The sequence below is a fragment of the Lathamus discolor genome, chromosome 2 (assembly GCF_037157495.1).
Source record: "Lathamus discolor isolate bLatDis1 chromosome 2, bLatDis1.hap1, whole genome shotgun sequence".
Classification (NCBI taxonomy): domain Eukaryota; kingdom Metazoa; phylum Chordata; class Aves; order Psittaciformes; family Psittacidae; genus Lathamus; species Lathamus discolor.
This window is the reverse complement of record NC_088885.1, coordinates 86,025,129-86,046,737: the sequence shown is the minus strand read 5'-3', so window position 1 is coordinate 86,046,737 and position 21,609 is coordinate 86,025,129. Positions and strand designations below refer to the sequence as shown.

Here is a 21,609-nt window from a genome sequence, read left to right as displayed (position 1 = left end):
TAGTCACTATTTTTCCCTTCTACTGCAAATACAGGAAGGTTAATGCAATGTGCCAGATCTTGAATTCTCCTCATGTTGCATTTTTCACTAGTTTCCTAAGGATATGAGGTTACTGTGATCATGCTCGCTACACTCAGTACATCACCGTTTCAGCTCCTTCCCCCAAATATACCAGTGGCAGGATTTGAATCTAAAGATGACAAGTTGGAGAAACAGACTGAAAATGAAATGAGGATGAAATTTTGTCAAGTGCAAAGCACAACCTTTGGCAGGAACAATCAATAACATCAGTACAAACTGGGACCATATATCTAGGAAGTGTTGGAGAAGAGGGTCTGGGAATTACAGTTCACCATAAACTGAACACAAGCTTGTGGCAGACTGCTGTGCAATAGGTGAGCACTACACAGGGCTGTATGAACAGAATACTAGTGAACAAGAACTATAAGTAGTCCTGCAAGTACTTCTTATATTTTATTGAACACATGTAAGGCCCCTTCTGGAGGTATATGCTTAGATTGGATGTTGTCCCTAAAAAATGAAAGGGATCTGGAATAAACTCGTGTCAGAGAAGCTGTGGAAACTCTAGTGCCAGAAACTTGTAGGTACAGATTAGTTAAATTATAAACTGGCAATCTTTACTCCTGTGCTCAAGCAGATATCATCCTGAAGTTTGTGTCACCTCTGTGGTGACCAACAATAATACACGTTAATGGGACAGCGAGGCTTCATGTGCTCAGGCTATGCATGGAAGCCCGTGCTTTGATCTGGTGGTCAGAGCACAGTATCTTAGTACCTGTGTTTGAACTTCAGAAGGTAGCATTATCCAGGTAACTAACATCATTGTTCTTGTGTTAAGGGGGTCAGAGAACCACTAAATGTGAGAGAAAAATCCTGAGATGGGAAAAAGCAGAGTCACCAAAAATCTTCTCTTATAGAAACCTGGGAGCAGCACCAGGGAAGAATCTTATGGAAAATGAAAGCAATGCTTTCAATCACCTGGGCATGCTTTTTTTTCCCCCATGGAAAGCCTTAAGACAGTAAAAGCACGCTGTGGCAAACCCCTGTCAATTCTTCTTTCTCCATTTCACAGTTCGTGATTTGTAGGCAATAAGGAGGATCACAGTGTTGCTCCTCTGTGCAGGCATCGGTGGCAGGGGTCTTTCTTGTGTTCCTCTGTGACAGGTTTCATTGCTCCTCTGAAAAACACTGTACAGGTAAAATGCAAAGGTGCAACAGCACAGATTAGCTAAGGAGATTATGCCTGTGCTTTCCCAAATGGAGAAGGGTCAATGGGAGATCATGGGCATTCCTGCCTGACCACGCATTGCTAAAAAGGGACTTCCACAAAACCAGGAAAACAGTTTCTTAACAACATGCCACCTGGCTCCCTTGCAGACACGCTTGGCTTTACCCTGCTAATCTTGGTAGCAGGAAGGAAAACCTGATTGCAATTAATCTTACTTGACAAATGGAGAGTGGAGACAGAGAGACAGCAGGGCATGCTGAAGGCAGCAATGCAGCTGGGCAGCCGAGCTGGGGTAAGAATTCAGTCTGACCTGACTGGGACTCCCCTGGGGGGCATTGCTTCAGGTGCAGGTACACCACCCCTTGCAGCTGTGATTAAACCCATCATAAATAGCCTTAATAAACAAAGCAGGCTCACTCTTTTCTTGCTCAACTGCATAATTACCAACAGTCAAATATTCTTACCACTTCTGCAAATGAGTCAGATTATGGATTCCATACTGTGTTACAGTACTGCCAGCGTTTACCCCATCCCATGCTGCTGCACACAGAGCAGCCCCCTGGCTATCTCACACTGAAAAGGAGATATTTTGGTAGCAAAAATGAGACATGGCAAGGAGTATTGCTATTGTGCGCATCAGGCTAGAGAGGGGGTAAGGAGAAAAGCAGATAGAAGGGAAAGTATAATACTGCACAGTATGAGTAGTACTCTGAGAGCTCATCTTCTGTATATGCAGTAGTTAAATAACTTCTAAGTGCTAGTATGAGAGAAGAAATATTCTTTCATATATATGTATGCATAAAGTAAATGAAAAACAACATATGACCGTGTAGTACAAAGTAAATTGAAGTAAACACAGATTTTTTCAGAGGAAGCAGTGATTGCTTTTATACCTACGCTTTTATTGAAAACACTATGGAGGGACTGACTATTTAAGTGTTCATCATGCTGACTTCAACTCTTCGTTTATTTTCTTTTCAGTGCACATAGTTTTAAGCTGCTCTATGTATTGCTTTATATGTTTTTCACGGGTCACGGTGGGAAGGTAAACTTGACCTAGAAGAATTGACCATCTTACCTGTAAGTGACACAAAGGCTAATGCAGAGCTTTATGCTCCAAGCTGTGATAGCCAACATGATTTTTTTTTTTACTAAATAGCTGTTTTAATGGTTTAGCTATTTCAAAATATGTTCAACTATTTTGCTACCTTGTTTTGAAGCTCGTTATTTCCCAGCTGGAAATACAGCAGACTGTGGGCTGAGGCAGCTGGCAGATTGACAGAGAGGCAGAACTGCCATCCCTCAACAGGCAACACCCACACTTGCTGGGGAATTGGTTTCCTCAAAGCACAGCCCCAGTATAGGTTAGCTGGCAGCAGTTCAGTTTTGAAGAAATCTCATGATACCCAGTGTTAAAAGAAACAGAGTCAAGCACTCTAAGATGTAGCAATACATCTCACCCACCTCTGGAGCAGCAAAAAACCCTACAATACATGATAGATTATCAAAAAGTCCTGTCACAAATGAAGACATTTGCCCTCCTCACGCTTCATTTTCTTATGTTTTAAGCTATGCACATTCAGAATAAATGGAAAAACCCACACAGTTAACTTTCATTTTGGCATGATAGCTGTGTCGAACGCTTGGAGATACAAGTTACTCCAGTGAAGGCTGGGGGAGGGAGGGAAAGGATGTCTGAGATAGCATCTGGACTAAGTAGAAGAGTGGACTTCTGAGTAATTAAACATGGGATTCCCAAGAGCTATTTTAATTGGTGCTGTCTACAACAACAGCAACAAATAGGGCTTATTCTGATCTTCCTCTTCAGAAACTGACTACACAACTGGGAAACTGAGTTTCCTGTGCATATGAGCTCTGTATTCCAAAATACACAGGAAAACACTTGCGGTGAATGTGGGACCTGACTGTGCAGTTTTCACACGGGCAGCCAAACGGGGGAGCAGACTGGAGGACCACCGGGCTGGGTCATGAACACTGCTGCTCAACAAGTGCTTTGGGTTTGGCTGCCATTCAGAGCCCTGAAGGGTACCATCCCCCTGCCACCTCCAAGTGAGCTCTCATTCAGCAGGTGTCAAACTGTGATGACAATCCAGAGAATGGCAATTGCACATTTAAAAATGGACAAATAAAACACTGGGCCACATATGACAAAATCCCCCTTCCACTACCACTGACCTGTCAGCATAAAAGAATGCAGAGTGCTGTGCCTTCACCAACATTAGCCACTATGAACAAACAGAATTCATGGCTTCTCCAAGACATTTATCTTGCAGTAAAGTTGGTACTACTAAATTATAGTAATTATTTATTAATGACAGTTTTTAGGCTACTAGTCAGATCAGTGCTTTAGGCTTCTGTCTGTCCAGTCAGAAGGCAGGAGCTACAGGCATTTCAGGCGAGTTGTTCATTTCTGTATGTCACAGAGCCGTTGCTGGCTCTAAATAACCATTTCCATATTAAAGGAAAGGCAAAATATATCCTGGAGACCTTCTGGGATTTACAGAGGCTCATCACAACAGGATTCACTTGGCAGTCACAGTGGGTTATTGGAGCTGCCCAACACTGCCTCAACTTCACAAGAAAATAAAGCATATTAGATAAATTTAATAAATGAGCGCTGGGTCCTCCCAGGCAATTTTCAGTTCTGCTCTAGGAAGGCCACAGTCCTGTAGCTGACTGCATTGGCATTTCATGCAGATTAAGAAATGCAGCCATATACTGTAAATTACAGGACTGGAGTCTTAGACTTTAAATCCTTCAGGACAGGAGGTCCCTTCTAGCAGGAATTATATACAATGAGTAATAAAAGCCTTATGTATGGCATAATAATGGCTTACTATGTCTATTCATTATTATTGATGATAATATTATAGTTTAGCAATGATTTGATTTATGCCAAAATTTCCCAGAAAGCATCTGGATTGTTGAAGGCACAAAAAAGTTTTCCTTTGCTATCCCAATCTGTGGCGCAGCTATAGAACACTAAAACCCTGTAAAAAAGAGGCAGAACACGGGCACTCTTCATCCTTTCTTAGGGGGAGGTTAATTATTTAGAAAGCGATTTAATTACCTCATTCACCCACTTCACTTGGTCTTCTGCTGTGTCTGCTCCCAAACTGCCAGCTCCACGTAGCCTTGGTGTTCCCAACTGCTAGAGCTGTGACTGTCACCCACTCAACCCAGGCACCAGCCCTGCTACTGTCCTGCAAAGCTGATACATGGTCCCTAGCACGGCACCCAGCCATACAGCTTCGCAGGCACTGCAGGAGTGTGAGTGGGGACTGTCCTGTCTGCATTTAGGCATGTGTTTCAGCTCTCTCTCTTTCCCAGGGCACAGCAGAGGGAAGGCTTGCATCAGCACTACACCCTTGAACAACCATTTAAGCAAGCTCCTCTCAGCAGGATTGGAGGAACAGCAATAGGTATGGCTGGCTGCATGTGTCTTGCCTGAATCGGCAGCCCTTGCTGTAATGTCACACAAGGTGGCTCTATGGTCCTTAACAAGAATGGATGGAAAATTTCCCTTTTCACACTGGCTGATGCAGTCTTGCAGTATTAAAAGAGAGAAGAATAATACACAGCCAGTTTGGGGTTGCATTTGTCCTTGCTAAAATAAAACTCCTCAAGAAAACATGTTTGCATGTAGCAGGAACCTACTTTCACCCTGAGCCTGGGCTGCCCTTGGGGCAATGCCAGGACACCACATCATACAGCTGACAGTCAACAAAATGGACAGATGAAGCAAGAGGGCAGTGACAGCCCCAAGCACATTTCTGGGGCATGGACCCTCTTCACAGAGGTGTAGCTCTACATCTCACCTGCTCACCTCCCCCTCCTCTGATCCTCTCAGCAACTGCTCTCAATTTTAAATGGTAAAAATGAAATAAGCAGTTTTAGTGAGGTTTTTTAACCTTCCCAGACTCTTTCATAAATATTCCTTCAGCAGTATGAGCAAATTCCTGTATTGTCTTGTGACTTTGCTTTGTGATTCTTCTGCATTTTAGAGCAACTGCGTATTTGTGGAATAGCACTGGTGGCTCTGTGAGCATTTGTGTTCAAATCCAACACAGAGTAAAATGATGGATTAGCCAAAGGACTGCCTTTCAAAGAGAAACCTGTGGTTTGAAACAGATAAGTATTGCGACCTGCCCCCAGGAGCAGTTAATACCCAGGCTGGACAAACACATTTTCTAATCCAATGCACTGTATTCTACTCCTAAGCATGTTGTAAAAATTATAGGAAAGGAAAAAAAAAAAGCTTTAAACAGCCATTATAGACTGTTAAGCACACTTTAGCAAGACAGTATTATGCTTAAAAGACAACCAGAGTCCTATGAAAGAGCCAAGGGAAAAATAAACAGCAGCAGAAAGAAAACTCACTGCTGTGGAAATTAGTCATTAGCAATATGGCATTACTGCAGCAGTTCAGCCAAACAGTCCAATTTGACTGTCAGTCTGCTGATTGTGACCATTTTCAGGATGCGGCTGGTTGTAATAACTCACAATTTCTTTTCTGAACGCTGTAGGCTGAATCCTGACCACTTTTCATATTTGTTACCAGCAAAAAAAAAAAAAAATCATTCTTTAATAGTAAAAATAAACTGCTACTCATGAGGTTTCTTTAAGATGGACCTATTCATTATTTAGTTACATTTTCAATAGTATCCTAAATTAAGGCTATATGTTGTTTTTAACTAAAAGTGTGTTAACTGCATATGATCAGAACATTTGTTCAAGCTTGGTAAAAAGAAAAGTGGGCTTGATTAATAAGTACTTGCTGAAATACTCAATTTAATCAGAAACTTCAGGTCAATTGTTCAAATACATCAAAGACCAGGAGAAACAGATTCACTGATTAGCTTATTAGCAGCATTCAAACCTTATCTGCTTCTGCACTACAAAAACTTTGCTTTGGTAGATTGAAGAATTTCTTGGCTCCTAATCCAAATGTCATTTTCTCAAGGAGCTTTCAGGAAAGGAGGGCTTGCAGCTAGTGGAAAGGTCTCATCTGTATTTCTAAACAGAACACAAATATATTGTGTGACCTGGGGGAACTCATTAAGCTGTTGGTTACTTCACTTCCCTCAAAGAAACTGAATACTTCTTTTGTTTACTGTGGGGATTATTTCAGCAATACGTGTAAACAGAAGAAATCTTCAGTGGAAGATAAGACCCAAGTACTATTTCTTTCCTCTTCAGAAAGTCTGTGGAGCATGACTGTATAAAGTTAAATTTCAGACACATTATAAGATTCTACAATTTTGCTTCTGAGTGAAGCATATTTTCCTGACTTGGCTCTGTTTGCTGATGTTGAGCCCATGTGTGAGCCTCAAATTAAGGTAAACTCACCGTACCATTGACAATATGGCCACATCTATTTTTAGGACAAGTGTGTGCACAGCCAGCATGCTAAGTTAGTCACGCATAATGTAAACCTCCTTTCCAGCTGCCGAATTAAAGTTACATGTCTAACACCATGAGATGGAGTCCATCGCTTTTCTGACCAAGGCCAAGCCACCAGGGCTGACAAGTGCCTGCACATTTGATGCAATGTGGCCATCTATAGTGCATTACATGGGAGGCTACACCTCTGTGTTAGTCTCTCAGTTTGTGCCATAATCAATGGGGGCTTTTTAATGCTCTGAGGACTGTTTTTCAGACACACTCTTCTCTGCACAACTAATAAGCCCAGACAGCTCCATCTGTAATGAGCATATTCTCATTAGAGTATTGTCTCAAGGTACCACTCTGCAAATTTACTTTTCTGGTGTAGTCGAAAATTTGAAGTGAAATCAAAATGTGGAATAACACAATAATGTTTAGTACATTTCTAGTCTTGCTACCAGAAAGCCCTGTGCAGTAACAGGAAGAATCACAGAAGAGCTGAGTTTGGAAGGGATCTCTGGAGATCACCTGGTCCAATCACCATTCAAGACAAGGTCATCCAGAACAGGCTGCTCAGGACCACGTCCAGGCAGCTTCTGAATATCTCAAGGAATGCCACAACCTCTCTAGGCCACCTGTACCAGCACTCAGTCACCCTCACAGTTAAAAAAGTGTTCCTTGATGTTCAAAAGGAAACTCCTGTGTTTCAGTCTGCTCCCTCCCAGCTTCTTGTGCCCCTCCTCACTGGCAGAGCATGAGAGACTGAAAAGTGCTTGATCAGGGTAAGTGCTACTGAGCAACAACTAAAACATTGGTGTGTTATCAACATTGTTCTGAGACTAAAGCCAAACACAGCACTGCACCAGCTACAAGGAAGAAAATTAACTCTACCCCAGATGAAGTCAGGACACCAGTATGCCTAGGTCTCTCTTGTACTGAGGAGCCCAGAATCAGACAGTGTACCAGGTGTGGCTCCCCACTGCTGAGGAGAGAGTGAGGGTCACCTCTCTTGATCTACTGGCGATGCTTTGCTTAACGCAGCCCGGGATACCACTTGCCTTTTTTACAGCACAGGCAATTAATGGTTAATGGTCAATCTGGTGTTCCCCAGGACCTTCTCTGCAAAGCCATTTTCCAGCTGGGTGGCCCCCCAGTCTGTACTGATGCATGGGGTTATTCCTTCCCAACAGGGTGCAGGACTTGCCCTATTGAACTTCAGAGTTCCTGTCATCCCGTTTCTCCAGCCTGTCAAGGTCCCTCTGGATGGCAGCATGACCCTCTGCCTGGCCCTTCAGCCAGTTTTTCAATCCACTTCACTGTCTGGTCATCCAGCCCATACTTCATCAGCTTCTCTATGACAATCTTTCAGCAGACAGCATTGAAAACCTCACTGAGGTCTAGCCCACCACTCTACCGTCATCTGCCAGGCCAGTCCTTTCATCATAGTTTATTGTCAAGTTGGCCCCACTGTTATAGAACCCAAAATGTTGTCACCGGCACTAGCTCTGTAGCAAATTATTGACCTATACTGTCAGTGCCTTCCTATTCCTCATACCCTTTTCCTGGCTCAAGAAGGATATTAAACACCACCTGGGCCCCCATGCCTTTAACTACAGCCTCTAGAGCTTTGTAGCCACTCTTGATACCATCCAGGTTTCCCTGGAAACATCATTTGTGTCCACACAAAGTAACAGCAGGGGATAGTAGTTAGAGGGTTGGAGGACCTGCAGCAGCCCTCCACAGCATCCCCAGTCCTGGCACCTGGCAGGCAGCACACCTTTCTAGATAACAAGTCCTCCCATGCGACAGGGAGTCACCTGTTTACATGGACTCACCATTCTTCCTGGGTGACCTTACATGATTTAGGGTCAGGTGTACCAGATCCTTTGCTTGAAGGCATACCTGGCATCTCATCACCTTGGAGGGTGGTGAACATACTTTTCAGTTGTGAGTCCATAGGTGGGGCAGGAGCCCATCTCTTGGTGCCAGAGGTGACCAGCTTCCACCCTTCCCATTCTCTGGGAGTTCGCTTACCTTAATATTAGGGGTGCACGCTGCCTGTTTCCCTGCTGCAGTTAAGGTCTGGGGTTTAAGCCACTGTGTCTAAGAGAAGATCCCATCTATCTCTTTCTTCACCCTCTCTGATGCTGCGCAGCCTGCTCACTTCCTCCTGTAACTCCTCCGCTTCTCAGCACAGCTCCTCCACGATGGCACACATCCTGCAGGACAGCAGGCGTTGGAGAGAAGCCCCAGGCCTTCCCTGCAGCTCAGGGCTTGGAGGGCTGCATCTGCCATTCAGACCCAGTGTGCATCACAGCCTCTGCCCTAGCAGGGACAGCTGCTCTGACAGCTGCTGGGCAGACTGCCCTGTGGCATGCCACCACCATAGCTGAGGCTGTGACAGCAGCACAGATACAACTGAGGCCCCCTTCCTCATGCTCTGCTGCGCAGACTGCCACCTTTGAGAGCTATGCCCTCTGCCATAGCTCTTACACAGCCCTCTGCTGAGCACCAGCTAAAGGGTGCTTCACCCTCCTTAAGCAGGGACAGCTGCAAGAAAGGCTGCAGGCGCCCTGGGTCAAGGGCAGCTCATCATGCTCATTCGAAGCTGCTAGAGTTTCCTTAGACCCATGCCCTCCTGGCTCTCTTTTCCTCATCCTTACCTGGCAGCAACAGGCACCCTCCAGTTTCTCAGAGGGTTCCCAAGTGTGCCAGATGATCCTGGACCTTGTCCCCAAAAGGCCCAGAAGCTCCCAAAGCAGAATGCAGAGACTGCTGACCAAACAGCTGCCTCTGTTGCTTGCAGCCAAAACTATCTTACTGAAACATTCAGCACTTGTTCCTATAGACCTTTGTGTGCTCTCCGTGTATATTAACTCAAGTATGCATTTAATTTGCGTGAATGCCTTCAAATGTATTATGTACATGTATGTAAGTGTATTTGTGTACATGTCTAATATATGTATAAATTTCAGGCCCCCTTTGTATTGAGATGTAGGCAGTCTACATCACTGCTTGGTCTCCCTGGTATGTTTAACTGCCCATCATCAAGGCTGTGGATAAACAGTTCTGGAGAGTTTTCTTGAGCACCCATTATGTTTGGGACCCAAAAGACTGCTGAGTATGAAAAAGGTGAAACTCTAGGGAGTTTAAACATAGTAGCACAAGAATAGCTGCACTGCATCAGACCAGTGGTCCATCTGAAAGTGTCCTACAGCAGATGCCTGTTGGGGAGCATAGGGGCAGGGCAAGCAGGTATGGGTACTTCCCCAGCTTCCAGAGGCCTATGCAGCAGAGAAGGTCTCCTTAAACTCCCCTGCCCAACCATATGTTCAGGCTGGGATGAGAGGATTTACTCACAAATTCAGCTTCTTTGACCACGTGAATCCTTCTGAGTTTACTGACATCCATTAAAGCCAAGTGAGCTAAATGTTTTCTCTTTTAGAGCTCTCCTCAGGGTATTTAATTAAAAACAGACTCCTCACCAAAAGAATTCCATCAGATTAGCTCTCATGAAAGCATTACTGTGAAAGAAAGTAATTGCTTGGGAAAGAGTTATCCCATAACATGTTCTTGTATTATAAAAGCCATTTCTCTTCACATTCCAGGTATTCTAACAGGAAACAAAGGACCATAGCTGTGTGTATGGTTTATGTCTTTTTTCCTCTGTATAGTGGTTTAAAGATGATTTGACAAAAACATTTGTTTTGCTTCTTCATTAAAGCAGAAATTAAGTTGCAGTTAAAAAAATAAGAACGTAAGTAAGGGTGATGGATTACTGCTCATCTGAGGCCTCCTGAAGAGTCCCTGGTGTCAGACTAGTACCACCTCCAGCCCTTCCTCAGAAGACTCTACAGCTGAGACAGAGGAGATCCTGAGATGGCATGACGGACTTGAGTATGCTGAGGTCCTCAACTGCTCAAGGTGTGACACTCACCCCGTAGCAAAGAAGCACAAATGCCAAACGATTCAGGGAAAGGAGTGAGTGGGGGCATGAGTCACTTATTTATTCTCTTTTTTGGCCGGAACAATTTCTCTCCATCTGCACACACCTGGACTATGGTTAATTAACACTCCTGCAGCATGTTCGAACTGTGCATACTCTAGAATTGATTACAGTTTTTCTTTACCTAATTACCTAACTGGGGAGAAGGACCACATTGCACCAGCAGTCCTGAGACTGTGTTACTTTTATGTGGGGCACATTTCAAGGCAGATCGTCCTCTGTTCCTGCCAAGTGCTGTACAGCAGGGTTCACCTCCTTATTCTGTAGGTTCTGCTATGACAGATGAGCAGTTCAAGTGAGGGGATGACTTGCTTTCCCTCCAAATTAGTTAAACTGCCATAGAGTTGTTCGACAGTGTATTTAAAACAGAAAATTGGGCAACTATGGTTAGACAAGAAGGGAAGAGTGTTTTAAAGGAGGAGCAATGAGCAATGTGCTTACCTCTCCACTGGTCCAACCTGTCTGCCTCAGAATCTAAATGCAAACTCACTCCCTTTCTTTGCATTGGTGTCAGCCTGGTAAAAATCATGTTTTGCTAACTTCTTCTTTGATAACTTTATTTTGATGAAATAACCCCCCCGCCCCTGTTACTCATTTGCCTGAAAATATGAGAAAGGGCACCTCTGTTATAAATCAAACAGCTCCGATGTGAAGACTTGTCTCACCACTTTAATTTCATGAGTAATGTTGGGATTGCCTTCCCATCTCCCCTGACCCATCTCCATAGCTTTTACTGTCTCTTCCACTTTCTCTGCCTGTGGAAGCTGAGTCACAGGTTATGGTCACTGGAATAATGAGCTATTTGGTCACCTCTTTTACTACCTTACTCTCCAACTAAAATTGATGCAGTTTTTCTTAATGGTGAAGGGAATCAGTAACTCAATTAAACAGGGGAGCATTTTAACCTCCTGGGGAACATGCCATTCAGAGACCATATTTTGCCCAAGAAATAATTAACCTCTATGGAGCATGGAAAGCACAGATCCTATGTAGTGAAGGCTTTCTTAGATGTCAGATACTTACTTTTTTATACCCCTTGGCCCTTGATGCACTTTATTATCCTGAGTCCTCTAATGATGCTATGCTGAGACCAGTGACATATCAGTACTTTCACAGCCTTGCCCTAACACAGCCTGTGCAGTGAAGAAACAAAACATTAGAACAAACAAACCTTAGAAGTAAGATGTGCCAAAAAACATCACCCATTTTGTAACAGCACCAGCATACCCCTCCAGTTAGGCAGAGACTGACCTTTTCAGAAGAAAGAGGGCAATACACATTCACTGGGGAAAAAAGCAGTTAAGGAGGGATATTTAAAAGCACAGCACTGGCCTAAATCACTGCTCACAATCAGAAACATGGCTGAACTGCCCTGGTGGAAGGAAGCCAGGTATCCTGGGTGCAGGTTCACAACACTCTTGTAATGGTCTATGCCCCCAAGTCCTAACACAAGTCTGATTCATAAGTGATTTAGAAGTTTTGTTAAAACCTCACACACTCTGTGGGAGCACTTTTGACTCTCTTTGTTTCCCCAAAGCACTGACTGCTGATGCCAAAAACACTCAATCTGCCTGAATGCTGTGATAAAGACATACAGCTGTTACAGTAAGCACACTCCCTTGTTCCCCAGAGTGCAGTACGGTAGCTAGTGGTGTTACCAGACCTCCCTCCTGTATAGATCAGTAGCTATGGGTTCAGTTAGGTTATAGTAACCTTGGCTTAATCCATCACTATCACTTGAATAACAGCACAGTTACTATCAAATACTCAGTGTGGTCTTTGTTCTCCTGGAAAGAGGCTTTTACTTTCTTAGCTGGTCCCTTGGCTGATATAATTCTGAAAGAGCCTGTAATAATATGTTCTTCACTAAGTTTGCCATATAATAACATCAACAACATTGCATCAAATCTATGTCCAGTTTCCTTCATTTACCCCCCCCCCAAAAAAAAAACACCCCATAAACAAAACCACACCAGTGCCTTTGGGTAAACTGTGTCATTCACGATTCAGCATTTGACAGCAGTAATTTTATCCACCACACTGAGAAGGAAACATTTTGTTTACTCCGTATAGAACAAATATCCCAGAGAATTATTCCTAGATTAAGCATTAGGAAAGATGGTAATGAAAGACCTTGTTTCACTGGACAACTAATTACACTTGCTGGGGATGGCAGCCTAAAGAGTAATGTAAACAAACACAGTGATTCCCCTCAGGACACGCCATGTGCAGTTCTGTAATGAACAAAGTCAGCTGAGAGCCCTTTGGCTGAAATGTCATTAGTGACATTAAGAAAATGCCAGTGCTTGCTGATATATGCAAAGTCCAGGGACTCATCAGAGCTGAGAAAATGTTGCCTGTAAATTTGAAGTCCACCGAAAATGCAGTTTCAGATAGGTTTTGCAAGTACTTTTGTTACTCCCACACTTCAGCCTACAGTAAACAAAAAAACCCTCCTGATTTCTTACTTCAGCCCCTGAACTAAGAGTGTAAGTATTTACTCTGGGACAGCAGACTGCACACTACAAGGTTGCTAGAAGATTAAAAAAAATGAGCTTTTTAAAACATTTACATTCCTTGTGCCTCTACAGGCAATATCTAGCTGTACTGATCTTCCTTGCTCACTCACTGGTCACATGCATGCTTTTTCAGCACCTTTTCACCCTGCCCTTAGATGAATCCTGAATAGTCTCAACAGTAGTCTCCAAATAATTTGTACAAGAAATATGTAATCATCCCTCTTTTGTGCCACCGAGACCTGCAGTACCAGCAGAGCTGCCATACTCACGCTAATGGCAAAAAAAGTAGGTAGGATTCTTGTTCCTTAATTTTGAGTGGCCACAGGGAAGTATCTATATCTGGGCTAGGTGTAGGATCCACCTAATGCTGCTGGTGGAGAGCAGAGTCACACTTCGTTTCCACTGATCCTCCTTGACAGACTCCACTGACTGTAAGAGGAGCCCACACAGCTGTCTCAGATGTAGACATAAGTACCTCATGCCCTTGTGGATGCAGCAGAGCATCCACCTCCCTCCAAGCTGCTGTGTCAGAAGGGTACAGGTATTCTGTGGGCCCTGTGTTGTATCTGACTGCGTGTCATCTTATTTAACATGTAACACATGTAAGCTTCGTGCAACATAAATGTAGGGAGCCTACTGCCATTTAGATCACTGACCTGCTCCTATCACAGTGTAGAATCTTTTAATGCTGACACGGCTTATGCTGTTTGCTTCCCTAAAGGTAAATAAAAAGTATCCCACCTGCTTCTGCTCTGTTGGTCTTACCAGCCATAGTCAGGCACAAAGCAATCTGGGAAGATTCTTCACACCTATTGTTGGGGCTGATTTGTGTGTGCTGTGTAGCACACACAATAAAAACCATGCTTATTTACAATCACAGAAAATTGAACCTCAAAGTGGACTCCTAAGTCCCAGTCCCAGTTTAGCAGGTTTAACTAGCTCATGCATGGCACTGTGCTGCTTCAGTGCTGGACTAATTCATCTCTGCACCTCCCAGTTCTGTCAGTGTTCTGGCAGCGGTGTGGGCAAGCCACAGGATGAGTGAGACTGCAGGCTCCTATGTTTGCAAGGCTTTGCCACACCAGGGTTATCAACTCTGTTAAGGGTGATAAACTGGTCAAAGCTTTCTGTCTATTTTTGAAACACCTATGGCTTTTGAATCAACACTTATTTTTAATTGATATTCGTTGTATTTCCTTGTGGTTTCATGTAATGGCTTACTCCTTTCTGTTCCACATCCAGATCATTGAGTTCTTCCCAGCTTTCTTTACTTGCCTCTAAATTGGCCACTGGATATCTGACCATGCTGCTACCATAGTAGCTCATCACACCAGGGACTTGCTGGAAGATGTCTAAAACCCCATCTGACTCTACACTTTCTAAAAACCCCAAACCAAACGAAACATGGTGCATGGCTTAGCCCCATACTGGAACAGCTGGATCAAGCACCCAAACCAAAAACTTCCAAATACTTCACTGAACTGGAACTCATGGCACCAGAATGTTTTGCTCCATCAGGCACTAGAGCTGCCTCCTTTTCTGACACGGGCATCCACTTACCATACTAGCTGATACTGGAATATTGTCTTTTAAGTAGAGACGAGAGAACAGTTGGCTGCTTGGATAGACTCCAAAGGCAAATTGTTTTATTCTTATCTATAAACCAGACCTGAATGGGGGATTGTCAAACAGCTTTAAGGCCAATCCCTTCTTCTCAGAATCTCAAGCCAGCGCTAAGGTCCAGTGAACCAAGAACTGGGTGCAATGGAGTAGCAACAGAGTAAATGAACTCTGTTTACAGGAGCCTTTCCAAAGGGCACCGTTTCTCCAAACAACTTCATAGTATCTAAATATTACCAAGGCACACAAAATAGCAACTCGTACACAAGTTAAAATCATTTGGAAGACTAGCACCACCAGCCCATATTTGTCTCAACAGTGTTTGGCTTCATCTTGTCTGTTCCTGAATAATATTTCTTCATGTCACAAAACCTGGGATGGCTGAACATCCCTGCAAAAACTGTGACTGTTTCACTAGCTGCTACAGCTTTTCCTTATTTTCAGAAAAATCCCTTTTCTATTTTCAGCTTCTACAACTTTAAGCAGAGGAACGGTTCTTTTTCTATTTTCTTTGAATGTCCTTTACCCATGATTTTGTTAGGAATAAAGCATAGTTAAATGGTTTCCTTTTGTCTGTGGTTAATATAAGCAGAATTAACAATTAATCGTAAGCAGAATTAATTGAGATGGGAGTTTTCCAAACCTAACCTACCTTTCAATTTCTTTCAATTATGTTTCATGAAAAGTACTCTGTGTCATTGGTAACAGTTATGTCAGGTTTATATGACAAGGAAAGAAGCCAGCTTCAAATGTCAATTTTCTACCATATCAAAAACATAACATTTCTGCAACTACATTACTGAGCATCTATGTTATTATTAATCAGAAGTTAATTTCTTTATGTCATTCCTGAGTAAATAAATGCATTATTCCCTAACAAAACTCTTGGATGCGCCTCTTGGTACACAGTTTGCTCACCTTGTTTCAGCTTATGATCAACACCCCTCTACATCTTCCATATTCAAATAAGACACTGTTCCGGGGACACAGACAGGAATTACACATTGCTTAATTCAGCTCTAATAATATTTGAATAATTTAGGGGAGTAGTCATCTTGACAAAACTATGCAAATCTGACCCAGTCATGGTGAGAAGAGTTCCTTTCCAGAGATGTCAAAGTCATCAGAAGGTGTGTAATTAGCAGCATTGATAATTATTGGGGTATTTTTTGTTGCTTACAGTTTTATAAATGTCTTCATAAGATCTCTCCTTAGGCTGTCAATGAAAGTTTAAGGCAATAAGATTGTATGAGTACAAAATGAGTGTTCATTCTATTGTTTGCTCTGGTTTTATCACCTGAACCATATTTCCTCCTAATCTGGTGATTCTCTAGGCTTGTTAACTGCTATGGTAAATTTTCTCTTTGAATTACTTTCTCTTTACATGGCACAAAGACATCACTGAAAAGCTCAATACAGAGGAGGTTTGCAAGCTATTCTAAGAAGAAAAACCCTGAAGATGATGCAAAATCCAGTGACGACTGTGAAAAACCTTGCTCCCCATATCCTTGGAATGCTTCCCAGATGAGGTGCTGCGCTTTTGTACCAGACTTTCTCCCCCAAAAGAAAGCAACAGTGACCTGGGTCCAGCTTTTGTTCCTTGCACAAAGCACCGGAGAAGAGAGGTACACCTCAGCTTCTCACTTAAACAGCCCAGACTATGAGCCCAGCACATTTATTCAGGAGCATACATGAGGGCTTATATGCCAGCTCTGTTCTTGGAGACTCTCACTGTAGGAAAATGAGAAAATAAACTACTTAACTGTGCAAGTAATTTCAGCTGGAGCCTGTTATCCATCTGCTAATACAGTGCAGCCTGAAAGCTTTGCCAATGACAGATTAAGGTCAAACAAATGATCATTCCTACGAGATACACTCCTCTTCCTAAATGTATTTCTTTCATTACATTGTGAAATGAAGATCAAAGAGCCTAGAATAATATTACATTAGTATAAATTTCTTGTAATGAAGCTACAACAAGTTTCTGGCATAACACTGGTCCAGACAGTATGCTTAAGACAGCATCTCAGGTCTCAAGACCTTACAGGCCAAAAAGGAAAAACACAGGAAAAACTGCAGAAAGAAAGTGCTGTTATTTCATTTTAAAGGGACAGAACTAAAGCAGAGGGATGTGGGAATGGGGCGTAGGAGGTTTGTGGTCGCTGAAGAAACAGTGGCAACTTTAAAGCTTGCACCCATTGACACAGTGAGGCTGAAACTCCACCATGATATGCCTAAGAATGTTTTGCCTGACCCTCAATTTGTGCTGACTTGTTTTTGTAGAAACACTTTTTCTGAAAGGTTTTTAAAGATCAGCTTGAGGCAGCTTTGAAAATCCCAGCCTGCACAGTAGTGCACACACACACAAACCATATGCATCGAAAGACAACGTCTTTGTATGAAAAGTGTTAAGCAAACCGAGTTACAGGGACTCCTACTTCTGCAGCCCGAAACACCAGACATCAGAGGCAGAGAGAGAATTAGTAGTATTAAATTTTATGACTTGGAAGGTTACACAAAGGTAATTCGGGCATGTTTCAGATTCAGACGCAGGTCTTAAGTACTAAATAGTTAAGCTTCATTTGCTCAGGCACATTGCTCAAGTGTTTTAAATCTTTGCACAAGCTGTCTTGTCTCTCACCACTGCTCTAACCATGAGAAAATGCTCTTTCCTCAAAGCCAGACACAGAACTGAGGATGATAACACTGACCTCCTTTCTGTGTAGAGCACTTTAATACCTAGTGACGAGAAATGCTGCCTGGAAGCTGGGTACTGTTACATAAACTGAGCACCCTCATGCCAGTAATCTACAGATGTCTCACAGATTCTTGTGTAATGGACTGGCAGGCGTGCTGTGTACGTTGCCTCTTCTCAAAGAAGCTGCTTTGCACAGAGGATAAGAGCCCACTTAGCCTGTCCCACAGTAGCTCAGCTCTGACAGTGCCCCACCTGTGCCGCTCACAGCACAGGTAGGAAGAATGTCACTGCCTGATTAGGGACCGCAGCGCAATGCCAGACACATGAGGAGTCACAATTAACAATGTAGTGAGATACACTTTTGAAGGGGAAGAGGGGCTGGTGAAAACGAGTTTGGTGGAAATAAAGGCAGTCTGTCAGAAATGCAATTTTTTTAAGGTTGTCCAGAAACTACTGTAGTTCCCCTTTCTGCTTAACTCTCATATATCCTGGTAAGAAAGAACAAAAAAGGGATAATAGGAGAAAAGAAGTCTGGCTTTTTAAAGAGAATGATTCACTGTGAAACAAATTTTGTCACACACTAGAAAAGGTTTTTCAAAAGAGATGAAGCATGAAGAGACAGGGGTTATGAGCGTTACACACTGCTGTAGGTGCTTAAGATCTGGATTTTGCCATTGCAAATAAGGCAAACAAATGTATTGAGATACCTAATACACATGCCTAATTACCTCACCATTCCCACAAGGATTTTGCAGGATGCTCTCTCTCTCTCCAACATAGGTATGCTTTAGTTGCAGTAGTGAATGGTCAATGTGTTTGAAAAAAAACAATGAAGGACTTTAGACAGAAGGAATCAAGACCCTCTGAAAAACAAGAGCACACAGCTGGTGCCCACCAGTCAGCTGGCTTCAAAGGGCTGACAGGCAACACTGCTGGGGAAAAAGAAGTCATCATAATATTTACTTGAGAATAGTCTTTATCTGAGCAGCCTGATCTAGTGAGAGGTGTCCCTGCCCATGGCAGGGAGGTTGGAACTAGACGTCTTTAAGGTTCCTTGCAACCCAAACCAATCTGTGATTCTGTGACTCTATGATTTATGGAAAGTCAATTTTCAAAGAGGACACCTGAGGTTTTTTAACATGCCAGAACAGCACACTTGTCCTTTCTTTGCTTCCATTCTTGAAAGCAGCAAACCAAATTAGGGTAAAAGAATCCCACCAAAGTCATAAAAGCCATCTTCCTAAAAAACTAAGGAATTTTAGCTGATCATTTAAAACCTGATGAAATTGTAAGGAACAGAACAGGGTTCCTTATAATGGAAAAGTGTTAAGCTGCCTTAATCCCATCAGGACCCAAGAGACTGAATCGCTGTTACAGAAGGCTCATGATCACGAGCTGCAGAAACTTTCCTCTTAAAGTCCAGCTAGTGAAACCTGTTCCCCACTAATGAAAAGCTGGTTGTATGAAATATTTGATTATGTCCTTGGGCCGCACATGAAGAGCTTGCAGTACAGAAACTGAGATTCAGGGTAGATGTGTAAAAGTATCTGAGAGCTTGGTGAGTTACAGACTGCATATTATTTCTGAAAGATTATTCTGCTTGTCTAACAGAATAATGGCGCAGTACAGTGTGGCAGTGCCTGCTGTGCTGCTAACCCATGAATGTATGTTCCTCACCAGAACCATTACCAGGTGTACTACCGAACCACTGATTCCTAACTGCTAAATTTCAAATTATGTAGGATTTTTACTAATTAATAACTAACTTGTGAAGTCATTGAGATACCATCATACTGTAGCCATCAGCAAGCATTGTGAAAGTGCGATCTGTATCCCAGATTGCAGCAGAATTAGCTCAGATAGGCTATGAATTTGGGGGTTACTCCCAGTTTGTGCATTGTTCTTTAGGAAATGCATCACAGTGGAGTCACAGATTTCAAGGACTGCCACACTCAAGCTTTTAAAGATCCTGTACTCAGCAACATAAATCACCGTATTATTCAAAACCATCGGGTATTTAATACAGCAGCTTTCTTATCCCTTTCACTCACCTCTCTAGTTTAGAAATGTGATTTCCATCTAAGCAGGTGATTTCAGGATCTCTGACTTTCAGCAAAAAAATGGAAGTATCGTGAGACTCCATTGGAAACCAAGACAGGGACCATGCCTCACTTCCCAACTGGACCAAAGGAGCACCACCAGAGAAATGTGACCCTGCTCCACATTTCTAATTAGCTCAAACGCTGTAAATTAGAAAGCTCATACCTATTGACTTAATGAATGATTAAAACTCATTTTCTCTCAAACCCCTGCTGAGTAGCCCCTGCTGACAGGCCACACATACCTTGCTGAGTAGCCCCTGCCTGGTGTGGTTTTGAGCGGCAGTGCTGGCCTGGGGAGGTCTCCTTACTCAGCCCATCCCACCCACTCTTCCTCCACCCCTGGAGGAAGCAAACCCACCCGCTGCATGAAGCCAGGTGATTCATTGACGGGGGTTTGCACCATCTGTGCCGATTTGCACAGCACTGGTGCTGGCGCACTTGGCACACGGAGCCCGAAATGACTCACTCAAAAATGTCTAAATGGGGAAATGATGTGTGAATTGAGCTTGGCTCTCACAGCCCTCAGCTCTGCGTTCCTTGCAGCTCTGAAGCGGTTTAAAGTGTTATTAATGCATTTGTCTTAGCTGCTAAGGGAGCTACTAGGTGGTGGTAAACACAACTGGGGTGAAGAGCATGGAAGACGCCACTGGTAGTAACCCTGAACAGCTACAGCTGTTACTCTGGGAGAGAAGGAGCACGTAACCTGCCCATGGACCAGCCAGGTGGCATTTTTCTCCACCATGGTGCACAATGTATTTGCCTCCTTGCAGTCCTCCTCACCCAGGTGCAGAGGAACCATGCTGGCCCCACTCTTCTTTGTGAGATCACCTGGAAAGCTCACCCACTCTGCTCACTTTATGAGTGCAAGGAGCCTTCTGACCACACTATTCAAATATTTAGGAACGCCTTATGCGGTGTAGAACCAGTGACACCTGCTGAAAACATGCGTGTGATCCAAGATATATCCATGATTTGGGCTCTGCCCATTTTACACCATTGCGTCTTGCTGCAGAAGGCATCCCAGTGGCATCAGCGAAGGATTGTCTGCGCAGAAAGGCAGTGGTGCTTCACAAACATAAATACTATTGAATCTCACCAAGATTGCTGCAGCAGGTCCTCATTTAAAATACAATATCTGGTAGCTATTTAAAGGGCATTTCAGTATCTTTCACAACTATAATTTTAAAATTCCGTTTTCCATTTTTTTTAAAAGAAACAGAGGGCATGCTTTTGGTTCTCACATAAGGAAGGTTTATGGTAGCGCAGATCCAGAGTTAGTTCTAATAAGGGTAAGTGAAAGGCAAATTTGTAGAACTAAGTATTACATGTCTATTTTTTCCCCCGTTATTGGAAAAGGTAAATCTAATTTAGCTAAGAACAAAAGAGAGGTGCAGCAGAAGGGGTTTAAATCAAAGGCCACATTGCTATTTTTGACTGGCAAAAACTCTTGTGATTTGACTTCAGAGCACGCCACACAGCCCAGCACAATGCAAAGTCTAGCAGCAGTGCTGACAGCTTTGTTTTAGCTAGAATGGGTTTCCCTCTGAGTAGCCTTATTTGGAGATATTTACATTTACAACAAAAATTATCAACAATCTTTCTTTTTTAAATATGTTTTATCCTATTATTCCCGAAACAACGTTTTCAGCAGAGTTTGCAATCAAACACAGCTCAATATACAAGTCCCTGCTGGTAAATCTCATTGCTGGTGATAAGTAAGCTGCCATTTTTATAAACCAATCAACAAAAAAGAAAATTCAATCAGCTTGCTAGCAAGTTCTCAATTCTCTCTTACTATTCTGTAAATAAAATCCCTCCTGGAAATTTATAGGAAACGTCAAGGTTTATTTTTCCTGTTTGCATTCTGAAATGGCATTATTTTCAGACCAGTTAGTTCACACTGAGCCCTTGGACCAATTATGCTTCATTATGCTGTTTGTAATGCTAATATACTAAGGGGTGTAATGAAACTTTTACAAGTGATACAACAAACTGTGTTCACAATTAAG

General features: G+C 42.9%; 1 long non-coding RNA gene across 2 annotated transcripts; it reads right to left on the bottom strand.

Moving 5' to 3' along the window:
- Window positions 1–252: 252 nt before the first annotated feature.
- LOC136009287 (uncharacterized) lies at window positions 253–19,905 on the bottom strand. 2 transcript variants are annotated; one of them, XR_010610465.1, is made up of 5 exons: window positions 19,843–19,905; window positions 11,685–11,794; window positions 8,690–8,874; window positions 8,491–8,572; window positions 253–1,209 (listed from the first exon to the last, which is right to left on the bottom strand). It is a non-coding gene; the product is annotated as an uncharacterized LOC136009287 (long non-coding RNA). The 2 variants fall into 2 exon arrangements; XR_010610464.1 differs by lacking the exon at window positions 19,843–19,905 and adding an exon at window positions 19,550–19,819.
- Between the last annotated feature and the right edge of the window lie 1,704 nt (window positions 19,906–21,609).